Genomic DNA, 27,827 nt, shown 5'->3' on the forward strand with positions numbered 1-27,827 from the left:
CCCTCTCTCAGGGTGGGTCAGTGTGCTTGGCACCTCCTCACTGGACCCACACAGCCACCCTCCGGCCCTCTTATTGCCCTCTCTCTACACACGGAGGAGGCTCAAAGAAGTTAAAACATTCTCCTAAGGTCACAAAGCTGGTGGGTGAAAAAAATCTAGGTTCCTCACCACTCATCTCCCCAAAGCCCTACGCACATATATACACACAGTTCACTGCATCAAAGAATTTGAGAACCCCTGGTTTTATAACTAAATGCAAAGGGAAAGCCAAAATACCTGATTCGGGAACAGCTGACCTGCCCTCAGAATCTGCACGAGGGCCCACTCACAAGGGGCCAAGTCACACCAGTACAGGACTGAGTCTCAGATTTCCCCAAGACAGGGGCTAGCAGGGCCCCTGAGCTATAGGGCTCTTCATTGTCACTTCCCAGGCAACCTGGCTCAGTGAGGTCTTCATTTCTGTTTCTGACCTGTCAACTAAATTTTGGTGCCTGGAAACAAAGGGTGGGGCTGGATGACCCATGAAATCTCCCTCCCAACGAGGACTCTTAGACTAAACTACAGGAAGTTCCTAAATTTGGGGAGAGTGCTGTTGGGGAGTGAAGAAAGGGGTCTTAATCTGCCAAAGCCTCAGTAAGGCTGGAAAAACAAGGCTCTTGCCAGAAAAGGTTTTTCTGTCCTGAGGGAATTGCGTAACAGCAGGATAGTTTATTTATATATACAGATATATGTATGAATATATGTGTGTATATAAACACACATATATATACACTTTGTGATATTTGTGCAAACTTCACACACAGCATGAAAGCTTAAAGCTGACAAGCGAAATTTAGTTAGCACGGCGTCTCTTATTCCCAGTTTATTACTTCACCAGGGACTCATGCAGGCTGCGGGGCTGGAGAGCTGGTGGCAGGGAGAGAGCCGGCGACCTAGGCACCAGTTGAATTATGAGTCACAATTTATAAACCATTATGTGCTGTGGATTATAACAATATTTATGCCATCTGACCCCTCTCATTTCAAAATTTGGTTTCGTATATGGGGAGGAGAAAGGGACATTATAAATGTGTTTTAGAGCTGGGCCCTTGGCTGCAGCAGGAGGTTGGCCTGCACACCTGGGAGTAGATTGACACCCTCTCCCTGGCCTCTCCCTTCACATACCCTAGTGGCCCTGACAGTGGCCCTAAGAAGCTCAGTCCATTTTGTTGGAGAAGACAGGGGTAAAGACTTCATCATATTTTTAAGGGCAAGATGCAAAAGAAGGATAAAAGAAATCTACCATTTGTTGGCCTCCTACTATGTACCAGGCACTGTGTGGGAGTACTTTCTTCCTAACAGGGCTAAGAAAGAAGCATCTGTATTCCCCCACTGAAAGGTGGGGAAGTCGAGGCCCAGAGAGATGTAGTATTTGTTTCTAGAGGCAGCACAGCATAATGGTTAACAGCGTGGAGTTTGGAGCCAGGCCACTGAGGTTCCAACAATGTGTGTGACATTGGGCAAGTGACTAGGTCTTGCTGAGTCTCAGTTTTCTCCAAGTGGGGGGAAAAAAACACAAAAAACAGGATAATGCAAGACAATGTGTGGGAGGGACATTTAGAAAGATTCAATGCATGCTAACTGCAGGTATCCCCTGCTTTTCAAAAGTTTGCTTTACACCACTTTGCTTTTACAAAGCACTTACATTAATACCTGTTTTTGTTAACCAAAAGAAGTCCAAAGAGGATTTTTGTTTTATGGGAAAAAGGTGGAAAGTGAAAATAGTGTTTGCTTTTGCCAATGCCGTATGGAGGCAGTGCACCCCGAGCAGAGAGAGTGGCCCTGCCACGCTCCTTCTTGGGGACCACACTCAGTATCTCAGCATCAAGCCCCAGAGCTCTGAACTGTGAGTGTGAGCATCTGTGCTTTCTCTTCATTTATTTTGTGCATCTGTTAGCAAGAGGCGTCCTAAGGTAGTTGCTTCTTCGCTTTTTGCTGGTTCACCTTATGAAAGTTTTCATAGGAACACTCTACTTTCTGATAGCGGGGGAAACCTGTATTTCTTGAGATTATTATAGTTGGTAAAGCAAATGGATTTGCAACCAGGTTTGTGAGGTCCAGAAACCCCAGAATTCTTTCACCCCATCACCCTGCCTGTTGAGCTGAGTGACTAACTCAAGCCAGGGAAGGTATCGCCAGGGAGTCCAGCCCCAAGCTTCCAGCTTCTCTCCCCTTGGGGTCATTACCCAGGCATCCCTTTCACCTTGCCTCTTACCAGATGCACGTGTGTGTGTGTGTGTGTGTGTGTGTGTGTGTGTGTGTGTATGGGGGGAGGTGGGGATCTCAACTTGCCCCTGCACAGGTTCCCCAAAACCCAGTGAGGCCTAGGGTCTGCAGGACACAGTGAGTCTAGACCAGTCTGCCATCAAATAATTTGGGGCACCCTAGGTCAGTCACAGCTGCACAGGTTTCTCCCCTGCAGACCTTCTCTGTAAAGGCTCCAGCCTTTATACACCCTGAGGCATGTGTGGCTCTGTGAAAAGGGTTATATGGTTTGAAGTGTTTCCTAACCTATTGACCAGGGGTGTTTGGGGGGAAGGAACTGCTAAAACATGTTTATATTAACAGGAACAGAACTGGGAAACACTGGTCTGGTGGATGAGCTGTTTCTTGGGCAATCCCTGCTTTGTGCCTCACTTGCTTATGACTTTGGAAACCCCACTTGACCTCTTGTGACTCGTAGGGCATCCCCTGGGTGTATATGGGTCAGATAGAGCAGAGAACAGAGGACACCAAACAGAGAAGATAGTGTCAGAGCCACATAGCAGACGTATGATCAAGTATCCTGGGATCAGCTGAGCACAGACCACCCTGTGTCCTTGGCAAGTACATTCCCCTCCCTGGACCTCAATTTCCCCTCCTGTTAGATCTGATGATCTTGAAGGGTCCTCTAAGTCAGGCTTTGTGCACTTGAGATATCTGCAGGGCAGAAGGAGTCCCGACTCCTCTGGGACTGTCTAATCTAGCTTCCTCTAGCCCCACCCGCTGCTTCCCCCAACTTACCTTCACCCCAGGGAGAATGACAAAGGAGCCAACAGACCGACCCAGGCTTAATGTAGCTGGAGCAAATTAATAATTGATGCATAAAGAGACAAGATCTGCCTCAGAGGGATGTAAGGAAGTGGGGGTGGAGAGCAAGAGGAGGGGCCCGGGCACATGAAGGAGGCCACTTCTGCTCAGGCCAGGGCTGGGAGCAGAGTGGGCTCTTGTGGCCACATGACACAGACCAGACACCTGGATGGTGGCTTCCCTGGGGCCCTTGTCAGGCTCTATCCAGTAAGACCTGAAGATGTGGCTCTGTGGCAGAGCCCTGCCTTGGCTGTCAGTGAGGAGAGGGTGTTAGGGAGGTCTGACTTGGGATGGCGGGGGCGGGGGTGGGGGGGTGGCGAGTGTTAGGAGCTGTGTCTGCTTTGTTAGGACCTGGGCTGGTTGAAACCTGGTCCTGCCCCATGGATTCTTCAAGTTGGGTGAACCTGGCCTGATGTCACCAGCACATGGAGCAATGGAAAGCAGATGGGCTCAGGGGGTCCTTGGGGTAAGACTGGCCTGGGGTGCCCAGGCTGCCCCTGGATGGCTGCCCGTCTCCCTGGCCTGGGGAGTCTGAAGTCCTGGGCTAGCCTTGACCTCGCCAGATGACCTAGGCTAATCTCTTGTCCCTCTGGGCCTGCAGCATGTGGGGGGTGGAGCAGATGATCACAAGGCTCTTCAGGCTTGTTCACAGCAGCCATCCCAGGTAAATGCAGGTAGAGGATGTGGGGGAGCAGCAGAGCCTGGCCCATCCCAGAAGGTCCCCTCTCAGCCAACACTCAAGCCACCTTCCTCCTTGGTGTGGGCTGGGGGAGCCTTTGGGAGCTGGTGAGCTCTCACACGCTCAACACCCTTGCTCCCAGGATCCCAGGAGTGAAGGGGTTGTCAGGACGCATCAGCCCCAGCCCCAGGCTGTCACTATCAGACAAATCAGCACAACACAGGAAGAGTCCCTGTATTCATTCCCTGCGTTGCATCACCTGCCCTTGTGAATGTGTGCAACCTGCCTGTGGCGGCAAGCAGAGCCTCTCCTTGCTCCGCCTGCCCTCCCCAGGGCCCCTGCTGCCCCTCCGTGTGAGGCACCCAGGACAGTTCTACCATCCTCATGGTTAGGCCATATGACAGTCAGATCCACCCGACGGGGATGGAAGGAGTCTGCCAGGCTGAGAGGAGATGGGAGGCCAACAGCCAGCAGTAGTGTTTCCCTGGCTGGCCAGGCAGGTGGCCTGGGCCAGGAAGGTGATGCTCATCATGGCTGCCATTAACTAGGCCCTACTGTGTGCTGACAGGATGCCAGAGGATATGGATCACCTCATTTAATCACAAGCACCCCAAAAGGTGAACGTTATCTTTCCCATCTTATGTGATGCAATGGAGACTCTGAGAGGTCAACTTGTCCAAGTTGGTAAGGTAGAGGCCAGGATCTGTCCGGTGGGAAGCCCTGTCTGTCTGATTCTAGAGCTTGTGTTCTTAACTACTAGATAGGCTACCTCTTTCACACTCTCATTCAACATACGATCATGCATTATATAACCATTTCTTAATGTCTGTTCCACATATATTTATGTACTCAAGTCTATAGATTAGAATCTGGGGTTGTTAGGAAGCCCTGATGCCCAGGCATTCAAAGAAAAGGAAACAGCATGTGCAAAGGTCCATAGGTGAGAGGATGCACAGCCCTTTCAGAGAAAAGAAAGGTGCCCTCTATGGTTGGAGCCTTGAATTAGAAACAGGAGGTGATGAGAAGGAAGTTACAGTGACTCATAGGCCATAGCAAAGAGCTTGAACTTCATCTTCAGTGGTTAGGATGTCATTGAAGGGTTTTAAATAAGAAGGGGACATAACTGGGATGATGTTTTGGAAAGATCTCTTTAGCTCTCATGTGCTGCATGGGTTGAAAGAGAGGGAACAGCGGAAAAGCTGGAGCTGGATGGCATTCATTGAGTGAAGATAACAAGGACCTGCACTAGGGGTGTGGTCGTGGAAGTGACAAGTGAGGACAGACATTTAGTAAGTGATATATGCACTTCATGCTTGTTTGGCTGGGGAGCAGGAGGGAAAGTCATGGGGGACCCCTAGGACTCTGCTTTGGGTACCAGATTGGTGGTGCATGCAGTTAGTGTACTTCAGAAAAGGAGAAGCTGTGGTCACTTTGGGACTGGTGGCATTGCAGTCCCTGAGGGACCTCCAGACAGAGATATCTGCCTGCCACCCAGTATATGGGGTCTGAAGCTGAAGAGAGAGAGGCCGGAGCTGCAGATGGAGACTTAGAAGGCATCAGCCTAACGATGGATAGTGAAGCTGGTAGTAAATGGCTTTGCCAAAGAGGAGGGCAAGCGAGAGAGAGAAGAGGAGAAAGTTTGGCCTGGAATCTTGAGAAGAATCTTGGGGTGAGCAGATAGAAGGAGGCTGAGAAATCTTGGGCATCCATGCAGTCAGGCAAAAACCCTGCTGAATCCCCAGCCAGGGCTCGAGTGAGGACCAGGACTTTTCTTTTCTTTTTTTGGCCAAGCCACGTGGCATGCGAGACCTTAGTTCCCCGACCAGGGATGGAACCCATGCACCCTGCAGTGGAAGCACAGAGTCTTAACCACTGGACCACGAAGGAAGTCCCAGAGATGTTGTTCTTAATGCAGGTGGGATTGTCCTAACCAGGGTGGGAGGCAGTTCATGTGCCTCTGCCTCCCCCACCAGATGGGACCTCAGCCCCTCTGACTCCAGAGGGTCCACTGACTCTTCTCACTGGCCCCATGAGGACGCAGGGTACAACTGAGCCCAGGGCCGCCATGAATTCCCCAGGGGAGAGGCACGGGGAGGACGTGTCCAGCAGAGGGGTCAGCCTGAGGGAAGAACAGGGTTGAGAGGAGCCCGGCGCTGGGCGGGGCCAACATCTCCCTGGATTTGGGAGCTAGGATTCTTCTGCTGCAGCTGGAGAGCAGGGCCAGTGGCCTTAGTTCACTGTTGTTTTCTGCAAGCCCAGAGACCACCCCAGAAGGTGGTGCTGAGTCAGCTTATGGACAGTTGCTTGGGGAGCCCGTAGCGGAACTGCCCAGGCCTGCCCGCCAGGCTTCCCTGGAGGTCCCGGCATTCAGGGCCACACATGCTGTTGACAGGGCTCTGCCTACCCTGTGCCCAGAGCAGCCAGGAGTGCGGGAGCCTCCATACCTCAAGAGTGGCCCTGGGATAAACATGCAGGCTCCCTCGCTCCCCTGTGGGAAAATTCCAGGTCCATTCCATACCATCTCTCAGAGGGACCCTGCGAGGCAGCTCCAGTTGTGAGAGCAGTGAACTGCCTCTCCACGCGCTCTTTCACGGGGCTCTCCCACCCCTTCCTGCCTCCCCTCTGTCCTTTCAGATGGTGTTTCCTGGGACTGTAACCTAAACAAACCACTTGCACTCAGATCTTTGTCCCAGAGTCCACACTGGGGAGACCTTGCAGTAGGACAGAGCCTGAGCTTCGCACCTCTGCAGGGTCTCTGAGGCTCCTGCCCGCACCCCTGCCTGCCCAGGTGCCTTGTGCCTATTGCCTCGGTTCCCCCTTTTGCTTTCCTTCCTGTTCCTTGAGCTTGCTCACTGTAGGGCGCCTCAGGGGCCCCTGGAAATAACAGGCAGAACGTGGGAGCCAGGGGCTTGGAGAAGCTTGTCACTGGCTGAGTGCCTGGGAGCTGGGCTGGGTAGGATGGCAGAGGTGCTGTGGTAGTTAATGCCGGCTGATTGCAGAGGCCCGAGTAGGGCTGGAAGAGGAGTAGCAATTAACTGCTGCGGTGACAGCCAGACAGGGCTGCTAAATGGGCCCGTTAGAGGGCATTAGTGAAACGCCAGGTTGGTGGCCTGAGCAGAGACACACAATAGCTCCCTTGATGGCTCACTGGGGCTGGGCCTGGGGCTGGGGGAGGTTTACCTGAGACACATCAGGGAGGTGTGCCCCAAGGTGAGAGCCACTTTAAAAGGGGAGTGCCCCTCTCCACACAGCCTCTGGAGGTGGGGTGCCTGTCTAAGGTCATTGACACCCAGCCAGCAGATAATGGCTTTAATGGGGCCATAGACATAGAGCACTTAACGTGCTTCCCAGAGTGGTCCCAGCCATTAGCTCATTAGCTGAAGGCTTTGAGGCCCATTTCACAGATGGGGGAGGGGAAGGAAAGACAAAGTGTTGTGTTAATGGTTAACCACATGGTTCTTTATCCAAAACCCTGCCTCTCTGGCCTCACCCCTGGGACTCTTACGCCCTTTGAGACTTGGGACTGGGTTTTATTCATCATTGTATCTCCAGGATTTGGTGTTAGGCCTGGCACAGAGCAGGAGCTTTTAAGTGGTTATTGAGGAAGAAGATGAGGACCCAGTGGCAGCTGTGACCCCCAGCCCAGGCTCCCCAGTGCCTTGGCCACATGGGGTGGTGGTCATGGAGTCCAGCAGACGTGGGCTGGAATGCTGGTTGCATCACTAACTGTGTGGTGTCTGCCAAGTTATGTAACGTCCCAGAGCCTTGATTTCCGCATCTATAGAACGGGGATAATAATAGGACCTGTTCATGGAGCATCATGAGGGATAAATGAGACATCCTGTGCAAAGAATGTAGAGGGTACTTAGCTCAAAGGTGTGCTGGAAGTGGTGTGGTGGTCCCCTTTGCTTTCATCATTACCCATTTATTCGGTGAGTGACGTCAGGAATACTGGTCTAAACAACAGCAGCTGTGGTTGCCGGAAGGTGACCCAGGGCTGGACTTGCAGAGGCCGCAGGAAAAGAGCAGGGAAAACCCCAATGGAAAACCCAGACCAGCCTTATAGCAAACTTTCTGAGCCTGGGGTTCTCCTCTAGACATGCCGGGGGTGGGGCTCAATAACCTCTGAGGGCACTTGGGCCTCTCAGAGCCTCATGGCTGTCCAGGGAAGGGCTATTGTGTGACACAGGCAGGGCTGGCACTGCTGGGGAGCAGGCCCAGGAAGGGGACAGCCCAGAGGAGCATATCTGCACAAGAGTGGGCCTGAGCCTGGGCTGATAGATGTCCGTGGTTCTAAGAACATCCCCTGCTGACACCGTGTGCCCAGCCCATCCATCTCCAGGTGGAGCAGTGGGGGTTTGGGGACAGGGGCACCAGTTCAGAGAGAGGGCCCTGCCTTATCCTCAGCTGTACCCACTGGAAGGGGGCTGCCTGGCTAGGGAGGTGGGGAGGGTGTGGAGGGTGTGCCATCTTGCCGCAGTTGGGTTGGGGTTACAGCAAGAGCACCTCTCCCTCTGGGAGCCCAGCCCCCAGCCCCGCTGCCTTGCCCAACTCCAGAAGGAGCCACTCATGCTCTGAACATAGAGGGACCCACCAACCCCTTACTAATCTCCTCTTCTTCCTCTGCACCCATCATTGAGTGCTGCCTGCATCTGGGGAAATAGAGATAGGCACTCTCTCCAGTACACAGAAGGGGAAACCAAGGCAGAGGAAAGCTGAGTGACTTGCATTCTCCTGATAGTCTGTGGTTCTGTGGAGCTGAGGAGGGAAAAGCACATAGATGAATAAGGCATGTCCTTGAGAACAGAGTCAAGTGCACCCGTGCCCCACAGTTTCACTCACACTCTACCTTCCTGCATCTCTTCTCATCTGACCCTTTTAGCAGCCCTAGGGAGAAGGCAGGACAGAATTAATAGGCCCGTTTTATAGATGAGGAAATTGAGTCCCAGAGAGAGGCCACACTGCATTGAATGCTTTCATTGAACACTTTATTTTTAATGAAAATCAAGAATATAAAACCACAAAGATAATATCTCAAATGCCCTGGGGCTCAAAGAGGGAGTTGTTGTTTTTATTGGTATTTGACTGCCTTCCAAGGTTGTGGAGTTTCCAGAATTTGTCAGCGCAGGGTCAGGCCCTGGGCAGGCCTCGGTGGCTCCTCTGCAGTGGCTCTGGCAACCATGGGCCTGTTTAGGAGCCAGCAGTGGGATGAGGGGTTGGGGCACCCTGCTGGGCTGGCCCCACGTGACTCGACATGCCTTCCTGCTGTCTGACCCCTAAGACCAAGGGGCAGGTGCTGGAGCTCCCCAGTCACCGTGTGGCTCTGCCACCTTCCCCTGCTGGAGCTGGTTCATCTTGCCTGCTGTGGGGTGGTCCCATCTCATCCCCCAAAGCCCCCTCCCCACCTCCCTCTGGGCAGGTTGTAATAGCACCCTGTGGTTGTCCAGGGCAGGCCACACCTGGCACCCTGCAGGCCACGATTCCCACCTTGCTTTGATGCCATTTGAGCAAAGGAGTCTACTGTGCTTGAGGCAACATGCCCACCCACCCTCAGATTCCTCACCTGCCTCCTAGTCCCACGGTCTGGCAGTCTCCTATCCCTGAGCTCCTAATTCCCCCATCCCCTCTAACGAAGGGTGCGATGCAATAGCACTTACTCCTAGAGTTGCCGTGAGATTTGGAAGAAGGAGTGCAGGTAAAGTTCTTCACCTGTGCTGGTCCCGGGGGAGTTCTGGGGGAAGGGTGGCCGTGTGTATTGTTCCTTGTCATTATCATTATCATGCTGGGCCAGGGCACCGGAAAGTCCCCTCCACCCACCTTAGCCACCCTTCCCAGCCTGCAGACTGAGGTAGTTCCGCATCTGCCTGCTCCTCCAGGCGCTGAGGCCCATAAGCCGGGGGAAAGGCATGGATTTTGGAGTGTCCCCACCACATAGCCCAGAGCGGGAGCTGAAGAAGTGGGTATGGAATAAATGAACATCGAGCTTCCTCCAGCTCTCAATTGCGCTGCTCTGCATATGTCAGGCCCGGTGCTGCATGTTTGTAGTCATTACCTCGTTTATTCCTCATGGTAGCTCTGCACTTTACAGGTGAAGAAACAAGCTTGGAGAAGCCAAGCCACTTGCCGTAGCAGTCAGGCTTTAGCGAGGAAAAGAAAAGGGCCCTCAAGTGTTTACAACAGATTAAGTGCAGAGAATCTGTTTCACAGGTGATGCAGGAGCTGAGAGGCCAAACAGGATGTGCAGCAATGCAGGGATAAGAGGTGGCACGAGGCTGCTGCCATCCTAGGCTGCGGGGACACAGGGAGAGGCTGGGGACTCACAGGCATGTCCTGCAGGAGCTGGAGTCACAGAGAGGGCGGGAGCAATACCCTGGGCTTTCCTGCCTCCTGCCCTCAGCCTCCACCAGTGCCTCCCATTGGCCCCTCGGGTCCGAAGGCCACTGAGCCAGGGCCTGGGAGACACAGCCCGCAGGAGCCAGTCCCCCTGAGACACAGAGCAAAGCCTGAGGGACGGTTCTCAGAACGAATAAGGCCAGTGCACTTCCAACCAGTCGCAGGGTAAGAAGTGGGGCTCTCTCTGCACCAGGCCGCTCTCACTCCCATGGGGCTCTGGACTACCTGCTCTCTCCCACCTAGACTCTGCCCTTCCTGATTGCCCCCACCATCCCGCACGCCCCTATCCCCAAAGGACCAGCCCTGTGCGCACCACTAGCCCTGCGACCTCAAGATCCAGGGTCCCAGCAGGCCCTTTTCTCTTTACTATCCACACTCTCTTCCTAGATCACCTCACCCAGGTTGGTTTTAAAGACCAACCACTTGCTGATGGCTTCCACATTTCTACCTGCAGCCTAGCCATGCCAGTTGGCTCTGCACTTGTTCCATAATGCCTGCCCAGTGTGTTCACGTGGATAGATAACCACACAGGCATCTCAGTCCATCATGGTCGAAACAGAACTCTCTTTGTACCCCTGACCACCCAAAGTCTTATTGGCAGTTCCTCCCCTCTCCCTCCCCGCTGCATCCAATCTGTGGCTCATCTCTTGAATTTATCCCCAAACCATCCTCTTACCTCCATTGTCACTGCCTTCATCCCAGTCCAGGCCATTGCCATCTCCCCTCTTGACCGTTGGAATAACCTACTCATGGTCTCTCCACTGCTATCTATTCAGACGGTGGACAGAATTATCTTTGTAAAACTTGGGTCAGGGTATGTCACCCCATCCTTAACATCCGCCCCTAGCTTCTCACTGCATCTAGAACAAAATCCAAACTCTTCACAGGGACCTGTTAGGCTCTCCTGGATCTGGGCACTGCCTGCCTCTGCTAACTGGCCCCCTCGCCCCCTTGCTTATGGGCTCCAGACACAGAGGCCTTCTTGTGTCCCCTGAACATGTCCCGTTCATTCCTGTTCAGGGCTTTCCTCTGCCAGGAGTGCTCTGCCCAGGTCCTCAGGCCTGTCCTGGCCCCAGTCTAAAGGAACTTCCCGTCCCCAAGGACATAACTCTACTCCCCACGTGACAGATGTACATTTCATGAGGATGGGTTTGCCCATCTTGTTTCCAGTTATATCTCCAGCACACAGTAGGCACTCAGTCCATATTTGTTAAGTGAATGAAAGATACCATTGTGAGAAAACTGAGTCTCCAAAGAAGGCTGCTGTTTGGTGATGGTTACAGAGCTGGGGGCAGCTGACCCATCCAGGACCCATCCCCAGGGCCTGCCCTGTCTCCACCTTGTCTGAAGGGGCTGGGGATGATGGCTGGCTCTGTGAGCTGAGAGGAAGGGCTGGGGGACAGGAGGCCTGACAAGCCCACTGATGTACCCATAGACCCTCCCTCCTCCTGCCTGTCTGCCCGTGATGGATGCTCAGCTCTGAGATTTTTTTTCCTTTATTCCTCCTCTCTCTCTCTTTCTCCCCACTGGGTCTTTTTAGGTGGTAATTACAGCCGAAGTGGACAATCTGTCTTTTTATTTTTAGGCTTTCATGCTCAGACACCAGGCCCTGGACAGCAAGTGCTGCCTAGAAATAGGTATCAGAGACCCAAGCGGGGCTCTGCTGGGGCCGCTGGTGAGCAGGGGTGATGGGGGTGGTGTGAGGTGTTGATATGCACACCCCTGCAACAGGCTGGGGCGTGGGAAGAGCCTTGCTCAGGGAGCCAGGAGACCTGGGTCTGGCTACTTCTGCTCTGTAACCCTGGGCAAGTCCCTGGCCCTCTCTGGGCCTCACCTTCCGGCCTGGCACAATGGTGAGCTCCACCGGCCCTGAGGTTTCCAGGGCGGAGGGCCCCAGGCTGGCCAGGAGGGGCTTTCCTGCCATCACTGTGCTGAGAGATAACGGGAAGGATGAGCCAGCCCCAGAGAGACACCTGGACGGGGGCTATCCTGCCAATGAGTGATGGTCCTGCGTATTGTCAGAGTTTTCCTCTCCCTCTCTGTTTCTTCCTGTGGCCCTCCTTTCTCATTGTCCTCAGTTATATCTGGCTCATCCTTCCTCCTCGGGCTGCCCTCTCTCTGCTCCTGTGTTCGTTTAGGGCTCAGGGGACCAAACCATTGCCTGCACAGGCTGACAAACAGGAGGCTCCAGTCGCAGGGCCTCTGGCTCCAACAGGCTCAGCTGTTTCCTCTAGGTGCCCCCACCACAGCCCAGCTGGGCTGACCTTCTCCTCCCCTACTGGCTGCATCGGTGACCATATCCTCAGGGGTTCATCCAGATCTCCACTCACTCAGTCACTTACTTATCTAAAAAATGTTCAATGGGTGCCAGGCGCTAAAGATGTGCCCTGAAAAGATGAGGAACTTTCTTTCTAGTTGGAAGAAGCAGACCACAAACTTGTAACCAAATAGAGAAGTTGTAGATAAAGTTGAGTGCCATGAAGACAAAATAAAAAGCGAATGGCAGGGCTTCCCTGGTGGCGCAGTGGTTGAGAGTCCGCCTGCCGATGCAGGGGACACGGGTTCGTGCCCCAGTCCAGGAGGATCCCACATACCACGGAGTGGCTGGGCCCGTGAGCCATGGCCACTGGGCCTGCGCGTCTGGAGCCTGTGCTCCGCAACGGGAGAGGCCACAACCATGAGAGGCCCGCGTACCACAAAAAAAAAAAAAAAAAAAAAAAAAAAAAGCGAATGGCATAAGAGACGGGCAGGGGGTGGCTGCTTCTGACCGTGTGGTCAGAGAATGCGGACATTTGAGCTGAGGCCTGCTGGACAGAAGGAGGGTGCCTTAGGAAGATTGGGCCCCTGCTAATTGCTGGAGAACGGGTGTGGGCCCCCCAGGGGCTGGGCTCTGGTGGAAGGGGCCAGCTGCCAGCTCAGGCCATCAGGAACTTGGCTTCCATCAGTCTTCCCTCTGAGCCTGAGGAGGCCCTGGGTGCCTTAGGAGGAATCTGAGTTCAAGTCCAAGACCTCACACAGCCGAGTCCTCCCAGAACCAGCTGACTCCTGGACAGTCAGATCCCAGCCTGTGATGGTGGCTCTTCCCTCTTTGCTCTTTGGGGACCATGTTTGGAATCCTGGAGGACTGAGCTAGAAAGCTGCATGCAGACGAGTCCAGCCTGTGTGGACAGGGCTGGACATGGCCCAGGTCACACAACCTGTTGGTAACAGAGCGGGGACCATGCAGGTCTCCAGCCCCACAGGCTCCCTGCCTTCTGCGAACATAGGCTTAGGAACATGGAAAGGGAAGGGTTGTGAGGGATACAATTCCAGGCTGCCTTCACCGCCATGAGGAGTTGGTGGCCTATTCTCCCAGCTCGGCCCAAGGGCAACGAGGACATTAGAGGTCTTTGAGGCCAGAGTGGTGGAAAAGAGGCTGGGAGATTGGGGGTGGGGCATAGTCCAACAGCCCCAGGCCGGCTCTATCGTGAGGAGCCGCAGCCATCCCCAAGCCCCAGCTTCAGGGCTGAGTCAGAACTTCTCTCTCAGGCAAGTCCTCAGACCTCAGGCAGGGATTGGGGCAGCTGCCTCTTAGCAAGAGAAAACAGCCCATCCTGGGGGCTCAGCTAGGGGAATCCTAGGCAAGATGGCTCCTGAATCTCCTGCCTGGAGTGTGTTGGGGGTGGAGGCCCAACTGGGCAGCCTATAGGCTGGTACTGCCCAGGTATCTGGGAAGCTTAGGGAAGGAGGCCTCTTTGCTCGTGGCAAGCACTCCTCTCTGCACACCACAATGACAGGGACCATATATCCAGTGCCCTCGTTCTGCTAGGCTAGCGACAATAGAGCAAAGAGTTATGGGGCCCGCACCGTGTGCCAAGTACTACTCTAAGCAATTTACAGGTGATAACCCTGTTCATTCACAAAACCTATGATGCTCCTGTTTTACAGATGAGTAAACTGAGGCACAGAGCTGTAAAACCACTCGTCCAAGGTTGCAGAGCTGTAAGTGGTAGAGCCAGGATTTGAGCCCAGAGAGCCACTCACTAGCCCCTCCCCTGTTTCCCCACAGCCTCAGGACTCAGTGCTGCAGCAACACGCCCTGAGGGTAAGAGAAGGCACCTTTGTAGCACCATAGCATGAAACATACAGGAAGCGGCTTCTGCCAGCACCCTCATTCCTGGGGTCCCAGAGCAGCCCCTGGAGGAGGGTGGGGTTAGGCTCCCACGGCCCTGCCTGCTGGATGGGCAGAGGGATTGGCTGGACCCTCCATCCTCCTTTGCTGCTGAGGATTCTGGCTCTGGCTCACAGCGCCAGCTTTTGGTTGGCTCCCTTCCAAGTTCTTTTATTAATTCCCTCACTCTCCAGCAAGAGAACTTTAATTAGCCAGGCCCCTTTATCTATATAAATACAAACGGATGGCACTCACGGTGGGGCAGGGAAGTAAAAGGGGAGCTGGGCCAGTGGGTTGCCTAGGGCAGAGGAAGTGACAACTACGCCTTCCGAGCAACCAAAAATATGACTTTAATATCGTGTGCACGTGTGTGCGTGTGTGTGTATTCCGGGAGGATGGGTGGTCCACAGACATGGCTGTGGGCGCTCTGTGTGCTGACACTTCATGATGGGAGGACAGGTTTCCAGAGCTGGGCTTCTTCTGCTTTCCTGGAATGTCTACGTCTCCCTTACGTAGGTGTGCACTCATCGGCACTCCCCTCCCTCCCGTCCTGCCCCAGGAAGACAGGGAATGCACGACAAATCACCTTGTTCAAGAAGCTCACTTTGAATTTCAAGGACTTCCACCAGGGCTAGGGGCAGAGGGATGAGCCGATGGCAGCTGAAATCCTGATCCAGCCCTGAGAGGCTCAGTATCAGAGAACAGGTCCCAAGGATGCACCTCTGTCTTGCTTACATGTGGACCCCCAAAGGTCAAACCTTTCTCACTGAGTCTTGAGGTGGTGGGGACACAGGCAGTTAGGAGCGCTGACTCTAGTGACAGCCTGTTGAGGCTTAAATCCCAGCTCTGCTCCTTATAGCTGTGCCACCTTGGGTAAACTGTTTTACAGCGTGGTGCCTCAGTTTACTCATCTGCAAAGAGAAAGCATTATGGGTTGCAAGGATTAATGGGGTTATCACAGTTAAAATGCTTAGGAAAGTACCTGGCACACGGTGAGGGCCCCATAACTCTTTGCTCTATTACTGCCTGCTGGCAGGATGAGGGAACAGGATGTAAGGCCCCTGTGTGGTTGACTCATTTATGTCGTAGTTGAGATCATGGTAGATGGTGATGGTGAGGGAGAGCATGACAATGGTAATAATAAGAATGACAGCATTTCTTGTTATGATGGCTGACATTTACTTATCACGGGCTGGGCACTGTTTTAAGCACTTTCTCTTTGTCATCTCATTCAGAACCAAGGCGTGTCTAGCTGGGGAGACAGGACCCGTATGATGAGAGGTCTGATGATAAACAGAAATGTTGTGAGTGCAGGAGACAGACAGAGGAGGGGACAGCTCAGTGGGCCGGGGTGATCCAGGACGGGTTCCCTGGAGAGGGAGGGGGCTGCAGCCAGCCCGCTCCATTCTTTCCAGAAAGCTGTATTAACTTGGGGCTTCCTAGGTGAAGGGAGGAGGGGAAAGCATAGGGTAGTTCCTTCTAATAGCCAGAACTTCTTACAAGGTGACAGACTACCTTTGGTGGAACACATTTCTTGTCATGGGAAGCAGGCGGGCAAAGCCTAAGATAACACAGGTGAGAGATGTTCTGGAGGGGGTTTCTGAACTGGGTGTGGCGGAGGAAGTTGATAGGATGTGAGTTGTGTGCCCCTTCTCATTCTAGGAGTCTACCTGTCCAACCGTGCTTACAGGCACACGCACACATACATGCACTGCAGGCTAGTACTGCCCAGGTATCCAGGAAGCCCAGGGAAGGAGGCTTATTTTGCTCATGCCAGGGCCCTCTCTCTGCACATCACAACCACACAAGGACCTTACACCCAGTGCTTTCATCCTACCAGGCATGCAATAATAAAGAGTTATGGGGCCCTCATTTTAAGGATAACAATCTTAATCCTTGTAAACTATAATACTCCCATTTTACAGATGAGTATACTGAGTGGTTAAAATAACTTGCCCAAGGTCACACAGCTATAAGTAGTGGAGCCAGGATACAAACCCAGGCGGCCTGTCACTAGAATCCGTGCTCCTAACTGCCTTTAACACACACCACCACCACCATCGTCATTATCACCATCTCACACGATATTTCTCTGCTCTTGGCATCAGTCAAACCTATCCTTCATCGTAGGAGGCAAAGGCTGGGGCTAGGATGAGAAAGGCAGTAAGAAGACAGCAACTGGGTAGGGGAAGTGGGGAGAGGAGACCTGTGTCATCCTGGGGATGTTGTGTTCAGAACAGGAACAGGCTGTGAGATCAAATCCTGGCACTTAGCAGCTGTGGGACCTCAGGCAAGCCTCTTTCCCTGTCTGTCTTAGTCGTCCGGCTGTGAAATGGTGAAGATCTGATGCACAAGGCATCAGACGGGCCCGGCACATGCAGAGGGGGTCCCCTCAACAGTGTCTGTGAAGTAGAGTCTGAGTCACAGGATTTTCTGGGGAAGTGAGTTCCCCTTGGCTCCTCCTCTTGCACCCCATCTGGGCCACAGAGAGGGGCTAGCAGGGTGCTGGCCCTCAGCCACCCAGCCTAGTGGAGCCCAGGAAGAGGCACCAGGGTCCCAGGCCTGGAGCGTGGTGGCCCAGCAGATGCAGAAAACTCTCGTGTCATGGCAGCTTTTCCAAGCAGAGCCCAAGAGCGGCAAACTCTATTCTTAGCCATCAACCCATCATGTGGAGAGAAGCGTGTCATTAGTGGGGAGGGAGGGAGGAGCTGCCAGATTTAACCCTGCAAGGGCCAGAAAGCCACAAAGAACTGGAGGAGAGGGCTTCCCTGGTGGCGCAGTGGTTGAGAGTCCGCCTGCAGATGCAGGGGACACGGATTCGTGCCACAGTCTGGGAGGATCCCACATGCCGTGGAGCGGCTGGGCCCATGAGCCATGGCCCCTGAGCCTGCATGTCCGGAGCCTGTGCTCCACAACAGGAGAGGCCACAACAGTGAGAGGCCGGCGTACCGCAAAAAAAAAAAAAGAACAGGAGGAGAAACCCCTTGTAGCTGGGGAGGGGAGCAGGTTGGAAATTTAAGTTGGAGTCAAAGGAGCATCCCATAAGGGGCACCCCAGATGGACACTCACTGGACAGATGCAATAACCAAGGCCCCAAGGAGAACTTGCAGGTGAGGTAGGTGGCCCTAAGAGGAGAGGGGCTGAGAATTCCATCCGCTGTTACGGTTTCCTGAAGCAGACAGTCTAAGAGATTATGTGAAGAGCCCTGCAGGAATCAGGAGACCAAACCTATTCCCATCTCTACCACAAATATGTGTGGCTCAGGATAAGTCACAGCCCTTCTCTGGCCCTTGGACTACATCTGAGGCATTCAACTCAATGATCCCTATACTCTGGCATTTTGTGACATGAACCCAAGTGGGGTCAGAGCTGAGAACATCACCCAAGACTGGTCAAACCTCTCACAGGGCCTGAGGGTGGCCAAGTCATTTTCTTGCCCACTAGAACCCTATGGTTGTAACAGGACGTTTATCCCAGGTTCTTAGTTCATCCCTATGTGCCCTATGTACACTATTCTCTTAATGTAATTTGTCAGCAGATCTAGCCACAAGGGACTGGGACACAGGTTAGACTAGTTTGACGGCATTGAATGGGGCAAAGCTAGATGTGAAGGGGAGGGAAAGTCCCAGAGGAGCTGTGGGTAGCCTGAGTGCTTCCCACCTGGGTGGGAAGCAAGGGGACATCCTGGAAGGCGGACTCCTGCACTGACGCGTGCCTTGGGGGAGCCAGACATCCAAACACGCTTGCTCCCTGTGTGGCCTTCTGCCTCCTCTTTTCAACCTCCCTCCTCTGTGCCCCTAGCTTGGTCTTGCCTCCTCAGCCGAGCTGTAAGCTCCAGGAGGGCAGGCAGCCGGCCCTCTCCTCCTCCCCCCAGGGGCCATCACGGGCACAGCCAGTGCTTGCTTAGGGCTGGGCTCCTTGTCCTGCCAAGCCCGCCCTGAGGCCACCCTCCGCCTGCTCATTCCCGCCTGCCTGGCCCCTTGCCCCTCAGCCCCGCTGTGCTCTCTGCAGACCACTCATTTCCTTTCTAATTAATCACTGCTGGTCTCCAACCATGTCCTTCCCTCTCCAGCTCATTTGCCTAAAGAAATGAGTTGCTTTGTTGAGGAGAGGCGAATGCTTCCCAGCTCTATTTCCTCTCTCCCCTTCCCAGGCTGCAGAGGCATGGGGGCCAGGGGCCTTTCTGAGGCTCCCTGGGACCAAGAGCAGGGGGCACTTCTTCAGGGAGAGCAGCCTCAGTTTCCCCATGTAGATCAGAACAAGCAGTTCCCCGTGCGCCCTGCAAGAAGAAAGTGCTTGGAGGCCCTAGTGGGGGTGGGAAGGAAAAGGTGGTAAGTGCCAGGCCTTCTGCATACCCCTGCCCCACCGGACTGCAGCAGCTAGGACGCGGCCGTGCTGTTTCATGAAGCTAATGAGCTTTGGATCCCCAAACTGGAGGACAGAACTTGTCAGCTGGCCTCTCGCGAACAGCAGATATGGAAACCCCATGGTTCAGGACATGACTCGTCATGTCATGAGGGGAGAAACAGGAAGGAGACAGTATTGGAGGGTTCTCAGTGGGTGAGGCTACAGGGAGGAGAGGGGCTCCACCATGGAGGGGCTCCTGGGCTTCTGACGCTGCCCATAGAACTGTGGGGTGGGCTAAGCTTTCGGCCGTCGCCCTCCCTTCTATCCAGACCCACTGGACCCCTCCAAGTACAGCACTTGCCCATGGGGACCAGGTCAGGCATGGTTCCCGGGGTGGGCTTGACTCCATCCAGCAACTGACAGGGCTTGAGGTCAGACAGGCGTGGGTTCAAACCCATACCAGCTGCACAGTACAGGACAGGGCAATGTCTCTGAGCCTCAGTTTTGCCATCTAAAGAATGGAGTTAACAGTAGCCCCAGTCTCTCAGTGTTGTTAGAGAAATAGCAAAGGTCCTGCAGATAGAGCACTCAGCATAGTGCCTGGCACACAGTAAGTACCCTGTAAATAAAATATTAGCTCTGATTTATTATCATTATTATCAGAATCTCCTCCTTCAGTATTGGGATGCAAGCAATTGAGAGAAGCAACATTACAGGGGAGCCTTGAGTTGACTCACTTATTTTTCAAAGTAAATCATGTACAAACTGCTATTCTGTTATTGCTGGTGAGTGTGGCACTAAGACCCCCCCTGACTGATGGAGACCTGGTGTGGGTTCCAGCACTGGGGCTGAGGGACCCACCAGCTGTCCCAGGCCACCAGACACCCAGGGGTCATGAGCTGCAGAGAGGAAACTCCATCTGTCAGTCCTGGAATTCAGTCTTGTGAAAGCTGTGTCCTCACCAGGGGCCTGTGTTGTATCGGCCATCCCAGCTGGGCCTGTGATAGAGCAAGCTGTGCTGAAAGACCCCAGTCCCAAGCTGGGAGGCAACCGGCCACACTCCCTGTTCTGAGCCTGAGGTGCCCCCTCTGCCCCCCACTTACTGCCTAAGTTTGAGTCTCAGGGAACAGCCTGGGCCCCCAGTGGCTCAGGGCTGAGTTAAGGTAAGCAGAGAACCTCAGAGGTTCTGGACTTAGACCAGGAGACATTCAAGCAGACAGATTCCTGCTGAGGAAAGTTGCATCTCCCAGGCCACTGCCCATGAGGAGCTTCTGAAGCTGCAGAAAGAGCAGTGCTCAGGGTCGGGGCTCTGCGGCGGGACTGGCACCCTCCCTCCTTGCTCTGCTTATTGTTACCTCCACCCTGGAAGGAAGAACTGGACTAGAGTTCCCCTGTGATTTAAGATCCCGTCCAGATGAAACAACTGAAAAGCTGTAGCAGCAAAGGCTGAGAGAGGAGGGGCGGCAGATTTGAGGTGGAGACAGCTGGCCTGACAGGCCCTGGCTTTCCTGCCTGTGAAATGGAACTGTTCTCTTCCTTCCTCTGGTGTGCTCCAAGGTGGGGGATGACATGGGGACTTCAGGAACCCTGCCAGCCCTGGCTTCTATGTACTAGGTGACCCTGGGGTGCTGACAGGTGAGACCCCGGCTGGGCTGGGATTCTCTCTGGGGAGAAACTTGGAAGACACAGCCTGGGATGCAGCAGGTTTGGGCTTGAGAAGGAGAGTGTGGGTTACCGGCTCCAAAAAGCAACCTTACGAAAAAACAAAATTAAGATTTACGCAGCACTTAAAACACAGTTACAAAATGCAGTAATATCTAGTATTCCATTAAATCAATCCAACTTCTTCACAGGCTCTTATCACTCCTTGCTTACAGGTGAGAAAACTGATGCTTGAAGAGGTTAGGTGCATGCCCCAGAATAGGGAGGACCTTCCTGGCTTTACCATTTTGCCGGAGGTCTAGCTGAGAGAGACCTCAGGACCATCCTAGGCAGTTAGATATGATAGCAGGGCTGCCACATACAGCTGGGCAGGTTGTTTACTGAACAAAAGTGCACAGTTGAAGGGGTGATAATGGGGCAGGGATCCAGCCTCGCTCTGCTCACCAAGCCACACTCTCCAACATGGGGCTGTATCTGCCCAGAGTACAAAGCGACCACATGGGCCAGTGGCACCATGAGTGGACTGCACTGTGGGCTGCTCCCAGCCTCAGTTTCCTGAATTGAAACACAAGGCTAATCCTCCATCTTCCAAGCTCCCCATCTCTCAGGGGAAATGAGGTCAGTGAGTGGTTGAGAAAATCAATACACTACAAGTGCTTTGAGCTCCTTGGAGATAAGCTTCTTGACAAAGAGGGAGGTGATTAAAGGCAAGAGCGCTTTCTCTGTGGCGCTGATATGTATCCTCGCAGAGTGGGTCAGGATGTCTGGGATGGGTGTGGGTGTGACAGATGCTGGCCTGTGGACGCTGGCTTCTGCAGCCATCGCTCCCTTGTGCCTCCCTGGTTTCTGAGCTCACTGTGTCTCTCCCAGTGACTTACACGCTGTGGGAGATCAATATACATTTGTTCTCACTGAATTGAATTGTCTGTATATTCCTATCATCACTTCTCCACTCTGCTTCCTCTACAAAAATGCAGTAACCCACTAAATGTGCCCAACACTGGACTGGGAATCTGAAAACTGGGTTCAAAACATTCTCTGCCACCAATATACTGCTACCTCTGAACTCTGCCCCTCCCGGGACCTCAGTTTCCCATGTGCAAAGCAAGGCATTGGATAAGATGGCCAGTGGGGCTCCCTCCCTCACAATGCAGTCTGCAGCTGTGGATGTACATGCATCTACACAGAGCCCCCCCTTTAGTCTCTGAAGGCAGCCAAGATAAAACGGAGCCTAATCCGCACAAGGGAGATGGGTCCTCTGCCCGAGGGGCAGCGGGCACAAATTGGGCCGTCATGTTGCATTACTTCCGCCAAGTTGGGCCCCACCATCTCACCTCCATCCCCCGGCGAACAGGGACAGTAACGGGCAGACAACGTGGTGGGGGCAGGAGGCCCATGCTGCCACCAGGCTCCCTGACTCCACCATCAAAGGTGACAGGCAAGGGAGGGGGCCCAGACAGAGAGGATTTTTAATGACCCCAAATCCTGGCAACTCATTATGTCTCTGATAAGGCAGTGGGAGCTGTCACTCCGAGATGTAGCCAAGGAGGCTCCCTAGAGAAATTTTGCCGCCTTCTCGCTAATCTTCTTATAAACATTGTTATTTATTTTTTCTTATTTTATCCGACATGTGTCAAGCAGCCCCTGCTAAGCCTGTGACATCTCCAGGGAGGTTGGAGGACGTTTGAGGATGGCCTGTCGCTCCCCCTCCTTCCCCGGCTCTGCTCCTTCCCCAACCCTCAGCAGCACAGCCCCCCGTAGGCCTGTTCTCTGGCCGGCCAAGGTTCTGCCCCAGGCAGGCAGCTTTGCAACACCCACAGGAGCTGGTTCTTGGGCTAGGAGACCCTGGACATCTGGGAGCTGGTCATCAGTTAGGAGATTGCAGGCTGTGCCAACTGGGGCTGCTTCCAAGGAGGAGAGGAAGGGCTGCATGCCACTGCTGGCATCTGGGGTACCACACAGTTGTGCTGGGAAGCCCCCGGACTCACTCTGAATGTGTCTGGTTAACACCCAGGTAGCAATCACTGCATCTGCCACTGATTACGACTCTGTACCAGGCACCGTGCTCGGTGTCCTTCACACATTAATGCTAACACTCTCCTTCACTCCTCACAGTAAAGGCGCTGTGAGGTGGGTACTAGCAACAGTCTTATTTTTAGGGGAGGAAACTGAGGCCCAGGGAGGTTAAACCACTTGCTCAAGGTCGCTCAGGCAGGAAGGGCAGACTAGGAATTTGAACTCTGGTGCGCAGATGCAGAGCTAGTACAGTGCTCACCCACACTTTCCATGGGTGGCTTCCTTTGAATGCTCCTATGATCCTGGGAGAGAGGCAAAGCCAGGAATTTTCTCCACATTGCACAGATAAACAAACAGGCTCAGAGAGGGCACGTGACTTGCCTAGAGCCCCAGCACCAGGACAGGAACCCAGGTCTCTGGCTTCTGGTTCAGAGTCCTTTCTGGAAGACCTCAGGACAGCTTCTCCTGGATTTTGTCCTAAGTTCTGGGGTGCTGAGATCTGGGGGGGCCGGAGCAATGCTGGGGTATGGAGAGAAGACCATAGAACTTCCACAGGGCACAAGGAAGAGCCCAGAAGTTCTGGGAGACCCCTGTCAACTGCAGTTCCTGGCACACATTTGTGATAAGCCTTTTGGATCACTCACAATGGATTACTATAAAGCAGGCTATAAGAAATGGATACAGCACTATTTTTAGTAACTATATAGTTATATGTGTGCATATGTATGCAATATATCTATATATTGCAGAGGGAACAACAGGTTGAATTTGCTGCTTTCAGAATAGCCTAACTTAAGGCCAATGTTTTAACACTCCACGTCTGGGGGATCCTGAATCCGGAACAAGGCATATGGTTTTTAAAAAATTTTTAAATAACTTTGGTAGCACAGAGAGTTCCTACGACACTTCACCCACCTCTCTCTTATGCTAACAATGTCAACATCTTGCTTAACTTCAAATTTCACCAGTTTTTCTATTGGTAAAAGCTGGAGTTTCATCACATTACATCAGGGTACATGACACATGACATCAACAGGACTTCTCACTGGTGAGGTTAACCTCGATCATAGGTTCAGGTGGTGTCTGCCAGGTTTCTCCTCTGCTGTGTTATTTTTTCCCTCTCCATATTCCATTCTTAGAAGCAAGTCTCTAAGTGCAACCCTCACTCAAGAAGAGAGGAATTAAGATCCACCCCTTGAACATCAATGCATTTGTGGACATATGTTAAAACCACCATAGTAATTAATAAATTTTGGGGGGGTGGGGAGCTACTTTGAGGCTATGCACATGTCCTATTTCTCCTTAAAGTTTTGCCAACTAATGTTAGCATCCATGGCTGGGTCCAGCCTGCAGCAGTTCCTACCTTGATGTCCTAATGGTGATTTTCTGCTTTACTCACTCCTTCTACTTTAATAGCTGGAATTCAATATTTTTGTTGTTATTTACCGTGTTGCTCAAATTGTTCCAGCTTTGGCTGTTGGAAGTTCTTGCAGTTTGACCCTTCTCTTCTCTTGACATGGCCCTATCAGGTTTTTGTGTTTCGTTTTTTGGCAGATTTATTTATTTTTTTAAGATATAAGTCTGTTGTGACTTTTTGGATTTTTTTGGGGGGTGGTGTTTGTTGTTTTTAGCACTATCTTACTTTCTGGCACCACAAAATGCTCCAGGATCGTTTTAACTTTTCTTGGCGCAGCCCTAGAATCAGCCATTTCTTCAAGGATCCCAGTCCCTTTTACTGGAAAATGTTATTAGTAAACAAGAGTTGGGTTCTAGGAAACACACATTTTTGATGTCAACTTTTTCATGAATAAAGCATCCGGAACTTGATATCTGGAAATGAATTGGCATCCTGCATAACTCAGGGGTCGTTACACACTGCAATTGTATATGCTTATGTAACGTGCCTGGACTGCCATGTCTCTCTTGAGTCTCACCTGTAGGATAACCTTGAAAGGTCCTTGTGAGAGTGAGGGATGTTACTCTGGGTTCAAATCCATACCACTGTTTTGATGGTATATAGCCTGATCTCCAGCTAGCCTCTCTATAAACACTCATTTTTCATGCACATGGTCAGGATGTACAAGACAAAGGGTTTGACACGTCTCCCAAAATGTCGATGAACCATCTGGGAAATATTAAATTGCGATTTAATGATTCTTCTCAGGTTTTACTCAATTATAAATTTAATATTCTTGACATTTTCCTTCATTCCTATGGAACCTCTGAGACTCCAGAGACAGGGGAGAGAGCCCCAGAAACAACGGTGTGATTGCAAAGGAGCTAAGGCGGGCAAAGTGCCTCACCTCTCTTGCTAGCTTCCCACGCATCAAACAGGAACAATGAAAACAAATGAGAGAGTGATGAGAAAATGTAACAGAAATCGTTCTGAATCATTACTGTACTGTTTGCACAACATGAAGAGCTCAGCCTCAGGATCCAGACAGACCCGGGTTCAAAATCTGGCTCCATCACCACCACCTGTATAATGGGCAAGTGGGCTCACTTCTCTGGGCCTCAGTCATTTTGTCTGTAAAATGGGGTACCAGTTCCTACCTCAGGGGGTTGTCATGGGATCAAATGAGATCATCACAGTCAAGTGATTAGCACAGATCCTGACCGATACTCAATGACCATTAGTAATAATAGTAACAACCACACTTAACAGTAAGAACAGAGTCCCAGTGACCAGTCAGTGGGAATGTGATCCGGGTCATGTTGCATGAATTTACGATCAAAACAGGCATGAAATTTAAGTATTTGTCATTCATATTTTTTAAAGGCACTTTGTCTTTTAGAGCACTTTTCAGTTAACAGCAAAATTGAGCGGAGGTTAGAGTGACTTCCCACATACCCACTGCCTACTCCCCAGCCTCTCCCACTATCAAAATCCCTCACCAGAGTGGCACATCTGTTAGAACTGATGAACCTACATTGACACATCACCTCCGAAAGTTCATAATTTACATTAGGATTCACTCTTGGTGTTGTGCATTCTACAAGTTTTGACAAATGTATAATGACATGTATCCACCATTATAGTGTCATACAGAATATTTTCACTGCCCTAAAAATCCTCTGTGCTTTGCCTATTCATCTCTCCTTCCCCACCCGCAAATCCCTGGCAACCATTGATCCTTTTTTTATCTCCATAGTTTTGCTTTTTCTAGAATGTCATGTAGTTGGAATCATACAGTCCGTAGCCTTGTCAGATTGGCTTCCTTCACTTAGAAATATGCATTTAAGTTTCCTCCATGTCTTGTTATGGCTAGGTAGATTTCTTTTTAGCACTGAATAATATTCCATTCCAAACTGAATGTACCACAGTTTATTTATCCATATACTTACTGAAGACATCTTGGTTGCTTCCAAGTTTTGGTAATTATGAATAAGGCTGCTATAAACATCTGTGTGCAAATTTTTGTGCAGACCTAGTTTTCAACCTCTTTGGGTAAATACCAAAGAGTGCAGTTGCTGGGTGGTATATGGTAAGAGTATATTCAGTTTCGTAAGAAACTACCAGCCTTCCAAAATAGCTGTACCATTTTGCATTCCTACCCGCAGCGAATGAGAGTTCCTGTTGCTCTACATCCTCACCAGCATCTGGTGTTGTCAGTGTTCTGGGTTTTGGTCATTGTAATAGATGTGTACTGATATCTTACTGTTGTTCTGCTTTGCAATTCCCTGATGACATATGATGTGGAGCATCTTTTCATGTGTTTATTTGCCATCTGTATATCTTCTTTTTTCTTTTTTAATTAACTAATTAATTAATTAAATTTTGGCTGTGTTGGGTCTTCATTGCTGTGCATGGGCTTTCTCTAGTTCCGGCAAGCGGGGGTTACTCTTCATTGCGGTGCACAGGCTTCTCATTGCGGTGGCTTCTCTCCTTGCGGAGCACAGACTCTAGGCACGTGGGCTTCATTAGTTGTGGCATGCGGGCTCAGTAGTTGTGGCTCACGGGCTCTAGAGAGCAGGCTCAGTAGTTGTGGCACACAGGCTTAGTTGCTCCGTGGTATGTGAGATCTTCCCGGACCAGGGCTGGAACCCAAGTCCCCTGCATTAGCACGTGGATTCTTAACCACTGCGCCACCAGGGAAGCCCTGTATATGTTCTTGGTGAAGGTCTTTTCAGGTCTTTTGCCCCCTTTTTAAATCGGGTTGTTTGTTTTCTTATTGTTGAGTTGTAAGAGTTATTTGTATATTTTGGAAAATCAGATATGTCTTTTGCAAATATTTTCTCCCAGTCTGTGGTTTTTCTTCTCAGTCTCTTGACAGTGTCTTTCATAGAGCTGAAGTTTTTAATTTTAATGCAGTCCAGCTTATCAGTTATTTCTTTCATAGGTTATGCCTTTAGTGTAGTATCTAAAAAGTCATCACCATACCTAAGGTCATTCAGATTTTCTCCTATGTTATTTTTTAGGAGTTTTATAATTTTGCATTTTACATTTAGGTCTATGATCCATGTTGTGTTAATTTTTGTGAACTGTGTAAGGTCTGTATCTAGACTCATTTTTTGCATGGGGATGTCCTGTTGTTCCAGTTCCGTTTGTTGAAAAGCCTATCTTTGCTCCATTCACATGTATTTTTACCTTGAGTTTTTCAAAGGACACCCCTGCATGGAGTCCCCCAAGTCCCTCAAACACTCCCCTCATCCGCGGCACCGTTCCAGTAGGGAGAGGCCCTTTGGAGAGAGACCTTGGGCCTGACCGCCAGAGCCCTGATCGGGGAGGACCCTTCAACCAGGCATCCGCTCAAGGTCAGGGACAGGGGTGACCTGCTGGGCCAGGAGACTGGTTTGGGGGAAGGTGGTTCTCAGTGCAGGGCTCCCGAGGGGTGATTAGTCTCCAGGTTGGAAGGAGGAGGTCTGACCAAGGGGGCCTCATGGTAGGGGAGATGGCAACCTCAGGCCTCCACGGAGATTAGGAGCAGAGCCCAGGGCTGGCCGACTCCACAACCAGGCCCGCACAGACATTCGCACACGCTCACCTTCCCAGGAACCTGGATAGCTGCTTATCGTACCACACCAGGCCCAATCAATTCAACTCTCCCATTGCCACCTCCTCTCCTGGGTTTAATTTGGGGCATCCAGCACATCAGCAGGCTGGAGGCGAGGATTTCTGCTCTGTGCAGGTCTCAAGAGTTTGGTGAGGAGGCAGGCTCTGTGGACACAGGGCTGCATTCTCCTGCCCCCGGCCAGCACCGTGGGCTGGCAGCACCTCAGGGCTTTGTTCCTGAGGCCCGGGTGCGTGTTTCTCCATCAGAGGGCTCAGTGTCATGGTCCTCTGAGCATGAGGTGGGGACCCCAGCCCCAGCCTGCCCCCCAACCCTGTGGCTTGGGGCTGGAAAGAATGGCTCCTGGAGACCCAGGCCTCCCTCCTCCCTTTCAGTGCCTGTCTCCTGTATAGAGGAGCTAGGCTCACTCATGGCATGTTCACCACCGCAAGCTGGGCATAGTGCCGGCCCCTTCCCAGCC

The sequence above is a fragment of the Phocoena phocoena genome, chromosome 16, assembly GCF_963924675.1.
Source record: "Phocoena phocoena chromosome 16, mPhoPho1.1, whole genome shotgun sequence".
Classification (NCBI taxonomy): Eukaryota; Metazoa; Chordata; class Mammalia; order Artiodactyla; family Phocoenidae; genus Phocoena; species Phocoena phocoena.